The sequence below is a fragment of the Crocodylus porosus genome, unplaced genomic scaffold (genome assembly GCF_001723895.1).
Source record: "Crocodylus porosus isolate Cpor-Errol unplaced genomic scaffold, CroPor_comp1, whole genome shotgun sequence".
Classification (NCBI taxonomy): Eukaryota; Metazoa; Chordata; order Crocodylia; family Crocodylidae; genus Crocodylus; species Crocodylus porosus.
Window position 1 is genome coordinate 22880373 of NW_017728909.1, and position 10329 is coordinate 22890701.

The 10329-nt window shown below is 42.0% G+C and overlaps 1 protein-coding gene and 1 long non-coding RNA gene across 4 annotated transcripts in view; one reads left to right on the top strand and one right to left on the bottom strand.

The window, feature by feature from the left end:
* Positions 1-10329, bottom strand: part of PDZD2 (PDZ domain containing 2) — a 199057-nt gene that overhangs the window by 81241 nt on the left and 107487 nt on the right. The window lies entirely within an intron of this gene.
* Positions 4949-10329, top strand: part of LOC109307810 — a 15357-nt gene continuing 9976 nt past the window's right edge. Inside the window, exons 1-2 of the long non-coding RNA XR_002100366.1 lie at positions 4949-5071; positions 5125-5314. This is a non-coding gene — a long non-coding RNA (uncharacterized LOC109307810). The remainder of the gene's footprint in view (positions 5072-5124; positions 5315-10329) is intronic.

The window sequence follows — 10329 nt, forward strand, 5'->3', positions numbered from 1 at the left end:
AAATCAGACCGCTCACTCTCTAGTTTTTAGTAGCCTAAATTATTCTGTCTCATCTGGACACCCAGCAACTTGCTACTCAATCGCCCCCTCCAAATCACTAAAACTCATAAAATACCACCAGGCACAAGCTAAAAGAACCACAACAGCAACTGTGGCACTTTGCTCTTGCATATTTGCTAGCTGACTAGTCAAGATGTGTTCCTGCTCCTTGGTTATTATTTTTCAGGGACTGTCTTCATAAGACAGTCTCCTCAAGTTAACAGATTGCCCGTTTCCTTATAACAGCTAACCCCCCTGTAAAGAATAACACGGGCATTCCCCAGACTACAAACATCTGGAGTTTACTACAGGCTGAGCCCTGCTTTTTTTTTTTTTTGCTCAGGGATATATATGGCTTTTGTTGACTCCGTCATGGTAAATTTAAATAGCTTCATGCTGAGTCCAAGGATTTTAACAGCTTTGCTCTTAAACTTTGAGTCTTTATGACTAGCTTCTTAGTTTTATTAAATTCCCCATCAATAGCTTCCTGGACACAGTAGCAGAGCAATTAGTTGAGGGCTCATGCTATGAAGTACTGAATTCAATCATCTCTCCAGACCTGCGCCAAAGGCCATCCTCATTTAACCCAGCTATATGTGAACACCTGTTTTTTTGGGCAGAGGAAGCAAAGGCCGCCACATCATTCTGTCACAGACACCGTCTATAAAAATTGGCATATTTTAACAATGCTGGCCAGCCCTACCACTAAGCTATAGACAGGTCTGACTTAATTTCATAACTAGCAAGCCTGAAGTATGATTCAGGCTCCCAAAATCCTGAGATCTAAAATGCTAAAAACGTTATGGGCACTGACAGACACCACGAGAGGGAAACAAACAAACAACCCCCCCCCCACACACACTCTACCACAAGCAGCAGCACATTACTTTGACCCAGCTCCACAGTGTCTGTGTAGATTGGGCGCTTCAGTGGGGCTTTTTGGCTCTTTTAGCTAAAGCTGATTCAATCAGCTGTTAGATAAAAGCACCACAAAAGCCTCACTAAAGCACCTGATCTCTACAGGTGTTGAGAAAGCTGAGTACAACTAATGTGCTGCCTCTTCCGGGCATGTGCTGGGCTTGGCGTGGGAGAGTGCAGAGTTTAAAGTGCCATCATTGGGGGGTTTTCCACAACTGCAGAAGCCTATGTTGTTTAAAAATAATACATCTGGGGTCTTTTTCATTGGTCTTCTGACTTCTGAACTTTAAGGCTTCACATTTTCAAGCTTCTCTCTGCAAATGTGGTGACTAGAAACTTACTTTGTCCTTAAATTAATGTTGCAGTCACATGACTCCAAGATCTAGGGCTTGAAAAGAAATTCCAAATATGGTAAGAGTTGGCAACACCGAGGTGTCACATTGCTGTGCTAGTGATTAGCTCTAGTACCCCAGAGAGCCTATCAGGCTGAATTACCATGTGGTCCTTAATCATAAAAATTACAAAAAAAAATAGTACTGGAAGAACTGCAGGAGGCCAGCTAATCCAGCAATCTGCTTAAGGCAGGATCAACGCTGGCCAATCCATCCCTGGCAAAATGTTTAATTAATTGTACAACTTAATGAAGTGAGTATCGTAGAACCATAAGGCTAGTAGTAACCACAGGAGGTCATCAAGTCCGATCCCTGCTCAAGGCAAGATCATCTCTGTCTAAATCAGGGCTGTCCACCTTCAAAGTGTCAAGGGGCTTCCAGCCATACAGTGCACAGATGCTGCAGGCCACATACCACACTACACTGCACCCCTCTCCCACACAACTGTACATCCCAGCACCTGGCATACCACCCCACATGGATCCTTCCCACCACAACATGCAGCAGGTACACCACTATACCATGCCAGCACCCCATGCTACACTGTATAGGGGCCCTGGGTCCAATCAGGTCACCTGGCCATGGACTACCTTAACCCTGACCCCAGCTGGAGATGAGAGGGGTAGCCAGGAGACTCTGGCAGCAGCAGCAGCTGAAGCGGTGGGGGGGAGTGATGCCTGGACTGCAAGTCTGAGGGCCACATGCACCTCCAGTTAGATTGCCCTGGTCCCAGACAAGTGATTTTCTAACCTGCTCTCAGAAACTTCTAAGGATGGAACAGCCACAGCCTCTCCAGGTAATCTGTCCCAGTGCTTAACCACCTTCATAGTAAGAAGTGTTCTTCCTAATCCCCAACCTAAATATCTCATGTTGTAATGTAAGACCATTACTGCAGCTACAGGGAACAGTCCATCACATCCTCTTTACATCAGTCCTTCATGTATTTGAAAACTGTTATAAAATCCCCCTTCAATCTTCTTTTCTCCAGACTAAATAATCCCACTTCTTTCAACCTGCCCTTGTAAATCATATTTCCTAAACCTCTAAATCATTTTGTTGTTCTCCACTAGACTCCTAATTTATCTACAGTTCCTTGAAGTGCAGTAGTCAGAACCAGAGAGAAAACTCCAGGGTAACCTCACCAGTCCTCTCAAGTTGATGTTCGCTAATTTCACATTTTTAGTTTTTATTTCTTCATTAATAAATTAAGAGTAATTAATTCTGTCATTTCTATAAAAAGTCAGAATTCCCCATATGGCCTCCACCCAACAACCCTTGCCTCCTTTCCCACAAAAAACCCTATCTGAGTCAAAGTATTTTTTGCGATCAGAAGAGTCAAACTAGCAAAACAGACCCTTTGAAGTACACCAGTCAAGTAAACAACAGACACTGGAGTATATTTCAGAGTTCAAGGTCAGAATAAATTATTAGTTATTCTGGTGTAACCTTCTGCAGACCACAGGCCATTAGGCCAATGCCTTGGCACTGACTAAAGGTTACTTTGTGCATGGCTAAAACACATCTTCCAGAAAGTCTGATTAAAGGCATCAAGAGATGAAGAGTCCACCATTTCCCCTTAGCTGATTTTTCCAAGGTTAAATCCCTTCATTTTCCAGAAGAAAATGACATGGTATCTTGCTTGGCTCATTACATTCAGACTTCACATATGTACGCGTGGATTAAGCAATGGAACAGATCTAAGGAGGTTGCAAAATCTGCTTTATTGGAAGTTTTTAAGAATAAACTAGATAAAACAGCCTGTCCTGAGCAGTCTAAATTTACTAATTCTGTCTTGGATCAGTGGGGTAAACTAGAGAACTTGTGGAGGCCCCTTCCAGACTCACATTTCTATAATTTCACTCATTTATTCATTCTACATCCACTCTACCAACATAGTGCTGGTGTGGACAGCACCGGAGGAACTGCAGATTACAAGCAATCTGCTGGAATCTGCAACAAGCAGGTTTACTCAATGGGTCCCACAGATGGAAACAAAGTGCTTCAGGCCACACAAGTTGTCAATAGCAGGGTAGGGAACTGAATCTCAGTCTCCCTTTACCACTGGACCATCCTTGCTCTCCCATGACGTCAATGATTTTTATAAATGTATCCTATGACAAGGAGGAATTGACTTCAACCATATCCTGTTAATTTAAGAGGCCAAATCCTTTCTATGGCTGTTTTTATATCATGCCTATGCGACTCAACTTCTTTCCAACCTGGCCCTTACGGATCAGATTTTCACTAAAGATCAAAAGTTTCTAAGTGAAAAAGTTACAAATAATTTAAGTGATTAAAAAATAGCATGAACATTCTTCTGAATTAATTGCAAGAGAAAATGGGCCATTTTACATAACAGACCACAAGTGAGATTAGATGATGTTAGTTTCAAGGCAGTCCCTGGAGGCTGTCTTTCTACATCACGAAACCCGCTGCACATTAGCCTCTATTCAGAACAAGCCTACATCTGGAATTGCTAATGTATTATAGATCAGAAAGAAAGTACATTGCCAGGGCTATGTGGGGAGGGTTGCATTATGTCTGCTCCAAAAGCATACTATCAACGGTTGATTTTAGAAGCACTAGATTCCATCATTAATAAAATAAAAAGGGAACATTTTGCTCCTAGCAAGATAAAATAAATAAATAAAATATTTAAACCCTTCCATTTCTTTTACTAGTTAATTGCAGGAGAGTTTATGGGGTTTAACTGAGTTGGAGTGTGTGTGATGTACAAGAAACTACAAATCCACACATAAAAAGGAATCTGCATTGAAATCTTAACATTTAAGAAAAGCTTGGCATGAGGAAGCTGTAAATAAATGGAAACAGAAATGCAATATACAGTTAAAAAACAGACAGCAAAATGGAAAATATAAAGTAATTGTCTAAAAAAAACAGACAACTTGAATCAACACAACTGTTTCAGTAGATCCTACCGTAAATAAGCATAATGTTTTAAATAAAAAAAATCAGAAAGGTTATGAAAACAGCAACAATCATGTGCCATCTTAAATTATATGGACTTTTCAGACATACCTATTAACAATTTACAGTCACTGACACATATGAGAGAAAAGTGTTAATGCAAAATGCCAATAGAAGCAAACAAAGCTACCTTAGCAGCCTTCCTCTTAACTAGTAAGAGCCATGTCAAAGGCAATATTTACAACAGACTTAAAAAAGACCAGCTGATCAATCCATTAGCCCTTCACCCAATACAGAGAAAACTCAAGAGAATAAATACTAGACCAGGCAAAAAAAGTGGTAGGTATCCCTTTCAGGGTAACACCAAACACAGGGTTATCCACTGTGGCTGAAAGTCCACAGTTGAAGATGTGACGGGCTAGCTGGCAGTGACAGCCCAGGGGTTTTGAAAGAGTAGAAGATGATTGGAGGACTTGGGATTCCCTTTCCTCACCAAATCAGGCCCCAGAAACTCACCTTCCATGTCCCCTGATTGGCCCCTTGGGTCACCTGGAGGGGGATAAAAGGGGCAGCGTGGCTGACTCAGGGGAGACCAGTGAGGGACCACAAGGAAGGAGCTTCAAAGATCTGGCAAGAGCTGGGCCAACAGGCAGAAGCAGCTGCCCCAGAAGCACCTGAAGGAGTGGGACCTGCAGGCAGCAATTGGACCCTCAGCAGCGCGGTGTGCAGCCAGTAGGAGAGGCTTCCCACTAGGCTCCAGGATTGCCTATGAGAGGCTGCGGCCAGCAGGAGAGGTTCCCCGCTGGGCTCCAGGATCGCTTACAAGAGACTGTGGCCAGCAGGAGAGGCTCCCCAGCTCCAGCAAGGATCTGAGCAGTGACCCAAGAGGTTTCCAGCTCTGATTCCAGCTCCTCCAACCAGAGGCCAGGCAGCTTGACATGAGGCAGGGGCTCCAGGAAGGTCAAGACCCCTAGTAGCTTAATACAGTACCAGCACTGGTGGTTGTATGGTAGAGTTCCTGCTTACCATGTGGGTGAGTGAAGTAACAGGGAGAAGTTCTTGTTGCAGTAGAAAGCGGTCATTGTGTTTTCCCTTTCTCCCCCTCCAGGTACCTAGGCACTATTTTCCTTGTCATTTGACATTTTGTGCCTTTTATATTTCATCAACCAGTATTGTTTGTCTGCTGTTTGTGTTCTATATTTTGTTAACCCTGTCTTTTGTCAACTGGATGAATACATCTATGATTGTAAGTGTCTAACCTTTGTTGAATTCTGCCCCCTCAGGGCATTGTAGTGTCCCCTATACCCCCTGTTTTATACTAGTTATGTTCCTAGTACTGTTCTCTCATTAAAAGGTATATGGTTAAGTCCCCACTGGTGATCAGGTTCTGCTCTATAGGGGGAGGAGAGTCCCTACACCTCCCACAGCACTTGTGCACCTGCTTTGATCCCTTCAATTGGAGACAGGATATCTCTTGGAGTACTGCTCGGGTTACAAGGGTAAAGTGCAACTGCAGACAGCTTCCATGAAAGGGTCAGTTATGCTTAACCACTGAGGCAGTAACCAAGAAGTAATATGAACAGAACAATGAACATGTTCTCTCCTCTTAGCATCCTCTACTGGTGGTCTCCTAGAGAAAATTAAAGTGGTCTCCCCCACCAGAACCAAGGAAAAGCAAATAATGCTAACACTGCCTGCTGTCCCTTGGACTGAATCTCTTCTGGTCCATGACACAAATTGGTAGATTGCCCCTGACCACACCAGCTAGATATCCAACATGCTGAATATAAAGATATAGTTGTCAGCCTTTACTCTTGTACATCTTACATATTAACTTTCATGACTCCCATTCTCACCAACAGAAACTTGTTCCAAGTGGATCTGAATTTTGCACATGTTCAGTGAAGCAATTGTTTTTTTAAGTCCTGTACTTTGCATTTGCAGCTGACTTCACCTACAAGACTTTAGGGAACATTCTGCTAGAAAGGATCCCATCTAATTGCTTTATTTGGTATGATCAGAGGCAGGCCTGTGTATGTGGACTTCTGTGTTTGGGGGTAGCAAATAATTTTAAATGCATTCCTTTTTTTTTTTTAACCATGTGCAATCTGCAAGCAGGAAAAAGGGCTACATTAACCTATCAATGAATTGCTCAATGACTATCTTCCCCATCTTTAAAGCCAAGTAATGGTCTTGTTACGTGTTGCACTTTGAGCTGTTCAAATGTTAATCAGCATTAGTGTTAGTTTGAGTTTGGAAGTCGCACCTTAAGGCTAAAAACCTTCTCTGACTATCCCCAACCTGCACAGCTGTGACTTGTCACTACAGGACTGTCAAGCAGGGGCCTGCCTAGGAACTAGAGCTGTGAGTTGCCACTACAGGGCTGGTGAGCCAGGACAGGCTTCTAGACCTGCTCTAAATGAAGGGGTGAGAGAAACAGAGCCTGCAGGGGGTGGGCGGCAGCAACATGGAGCTAGGAATGAATGGGATAGAAGTGGATAATGAGATGGGAACTGGAAAGGAAATGGGGGTGGGGGAAGGGTGATGAAATGAAAAAGTCAGCCTCTGAAGAATAAAATAAAAAGTTTAAAAAATTATAAAAGACAAAGAACTAAATTTAAAAAAGGTCTCATATTTTAATAAATTGGGATTTGGGATTAGGGTGTACGTGTGTGTGTAGGGGTGGGGCGGTGCTGGTTGTGCTTCCCAGGGTGGCTGGGAAGAAGCTGTGAAGGAAGATACTTTTGGGGGAGCTACTATCTCTGCCCCAGGAAGGAAGCACCAGCTCATGGGGACCTGATCCAGCCCTCTACCTTGTTCCCTTCCACCCTCCCTAGATCCCACTCCTGGACCCATCTATGCCCTGCAAACTGGCTAGCTGGCATGTGCTCTCCAGTAAGTTGCATAGGGTTGCACCCCTCAAGGTAAGGAGATCACACCCCCAAGGATGGGAAGGGGAGTTAGCTTGGTGCCAGAACTGCCCCCCAGGCAGTAGGAGTTTAAGGGGTGGAAAGTTTGTCCACACAGAACAGGAGGATGGAGGAGGGGACACTGCACCCTGGGATGTTGGACAACTGCAAAAATCGGGCAGCTTATTTGTGGAGAGTGACCACAGACTAACGGAACATGAGCTGGTTAACATGGGTCAGAGATAAACCTGCCCTGGAATAGCGTAACTTTAAGCCAAGTGAGCTATGCTTAAAACTAGTTTCAAGGGTTGATGTGTGGACACTCTAGGAGCTAAGAGCTCCAGGAGCCACCTAAACAGGACCCTCAGTTTCTTCACCCTGTCTACTTGATACTTCCAATCCTTCACCAGCCTTGTATAACAGAAGATCTCCTGCCTCTGAATGTGTTCAATCCAAAACCATATTTGAAATAAAATCCACCCTTCCAGGTCAAACACAGGTTTGACCTTGTGTACTTTCAGGCTCAGAAATGTGTGACAACCTACAGCACAAACCCCACTATGATTCATGTTACCTTTCTAGAGATCTACGTTGATGTCAGTGACAGACAATTTACCCAGCTATGGAAAAGAGTTATTAAAATGGCTGCCTTGACACATGACAACTTTTTAATGCAAAGCAAGAAGAACAAATCTGGTTTCCTTACTGAAAGAAAAGGGTCTGAGAAGGTAAGCCTGGAAATTATTTACAATAAAAATAATTTAAAATGTAGATCCACAGAATAGGCCTCAGAGATCCAAAAACTCTGCTACTTGTGCAGAGTGACCTCCAGGGAACTATCTCCATCACCAGACTTGTTGCTGACATCATTTCCTTGGCAGGGGCTTTAAAAATGTTATCAGCCGTCGCAAGCACCTGAACTACATAATCATCCTTTCTAAAAATCTGTTGGAACCATCTGTCTTCAACCATCACCATCTAGATTGTGCCTCCACTCCCCTACTTTCATTTTTCCTTTTGTCTTCTATTAAAATTTTATTTCAAGTGAGGTAAATGAAATTCTCAGCCATTCCTGATCTGCAGTGTTACTACTCCCTAAAATATTTTTTTTCATAAATATTTTCATGTGCTCATTATGTTGCTAGGTTGTAATGACCTTTTATTTGCTTCTTGAAGATCACTTATCACATTGCTCTAAATTTAGCCTTGGACCATGTGGGCATCAGTAAAATTTAAATCACTTTGGTTACCCCCACTCACACTATGGCTCATTTTGCATCCATCCAGTATTAGAATCCTACAAAATTTTTATTAGAATCTTTTACTTTTGTGTAATAATTTCAATACCCATCAAAAAAAGTAATGCATGTAGCTAGCTTTGTAATCATGACTTATACCTGCAGCATTAGAGCACTAAATAAACAACATGCTACGCAATATCAAATAAGTCAGTTTGGTTTCAAACATTTGCACTTAGTTATTCAAGCATAAAATTTTATGAATATGCATTCAACTAAAACTTCCATCTTCCATTCCAGAAAAGGATAGTTATTCCAAAAAATAGTAGTTATGCCATTTATTTGTACCACTTTCACCATACTAACACACAGGCACAAATCTCCCCACCCCCAGACTAGAAAAGCTTTGAAGCTAAAATGGCCTCAGACTATTTGTTTGAACAGGGTCTCTCAGCTGAGACCTGTTGAAAATACTGTGGTACAAATATTAAAATAGATGCATGCACCCTATCCCACCCTTCTGGTTAGTCCATTTCTGTGAGTCATGTCAAGATAAAGCAATAAAAATCCTACGACTAATGGTTACCAGACTACAACAGACTCTTTCATAAAAGGGTTTCTGGTACAGTTTAAGTACATAGCAAAATATATTTATCATTTACATTATTGTTTAAAATGCAAAAATGAAGCTTTTGCCTAAATCTTAGCCAAGACAGGAAAATCAGATTTGTAAAACCCATAGCTTCCTTCATTTGGTCATTTTTCAGCTTACCCCACCAGTCCTTCCCTTGTCTTTGCAACTACTAGCACAATGGTTTATCAGAGGCTAAAGCTGCCCAGTAGAAGATGCAAGCTCAGAGATTCTGATATTTATCTTCAAAATGTTCCCAGGGTGGGAGTGACTAATACATATTGATTGTTCTTAACCATTGCACACAATGCCCACTGAAAATCAGCCTGACTCCCTTTCTAAATAAAGTACTATGTGTCCCTCAGCATGCTAAACTCATTCTGACAGGCAGATTTAGTGAATTGTTAAGGTTGTGAGCTAGAACTATTCTTTACAACATTAACTGTTATGCAAGAGGTTGTAAAGAGTATTTAGGTTTATTTACCAACAACGTTAACATAAAGAAAAATCTTAATCAGCTCATTAAAATTAAACATGTTAGCTATCAACTGGTCAATGTGGTATTTATGCCTTATGACTGTCTAGTGGATGAGCATGAGTGTCTGGAAAAGCTGTTCCACTAAGAGCTGTAGCTGTCCAACAATCTGCCAAAGTCTGAATGGGGGACCAAAAGTTAACCTCAAAGGACCTCCAGAAATCTACTGATAAAAACCTATGCAAGATTCAACAAACAGCATTTTCTTAGGTCCCAGTTTCATGATTTAGGTTTTTTTCCTTTCAATTTACAATAGAAATTTACAGTTATTTATAATTTACAATAAGAAAACATCAATTAGGCAACACCAAGCCAAATGTGGGATGAAGTAAATTTAAAGTGAGCAACAATCGTGATGCATGGCTGAATCTGTCTAGAAAGCACTCTGAATGCAACAGCTCCAAGACATGCAGAATAAAATGAGCCTCATGGGTTCAGTGAGATATAACAGCTGATGACATGTGGATGCAAGCTGAACTCTTCTTTCCAGACTTCCTTGAACTTTGAGTTTCAACAACTTCTTCATACAAATATGCCAAAGGAAAAACACAACAATTATTCTGGGACAGTCTTTGACTTAAATAATTCTTCCATCTGTTCCCTGAGGAGGAGGAGGAGAGCAGAGGCTGCTAACATGAGAGGTTCTTACAGTGTTTCATAGATTTCATAGACATTAGGGCTGGAAGGGACCTCGGGAGATCATCGAGTCCAGCCCCCTGCCCAAAGGGCAGGAAGTCAG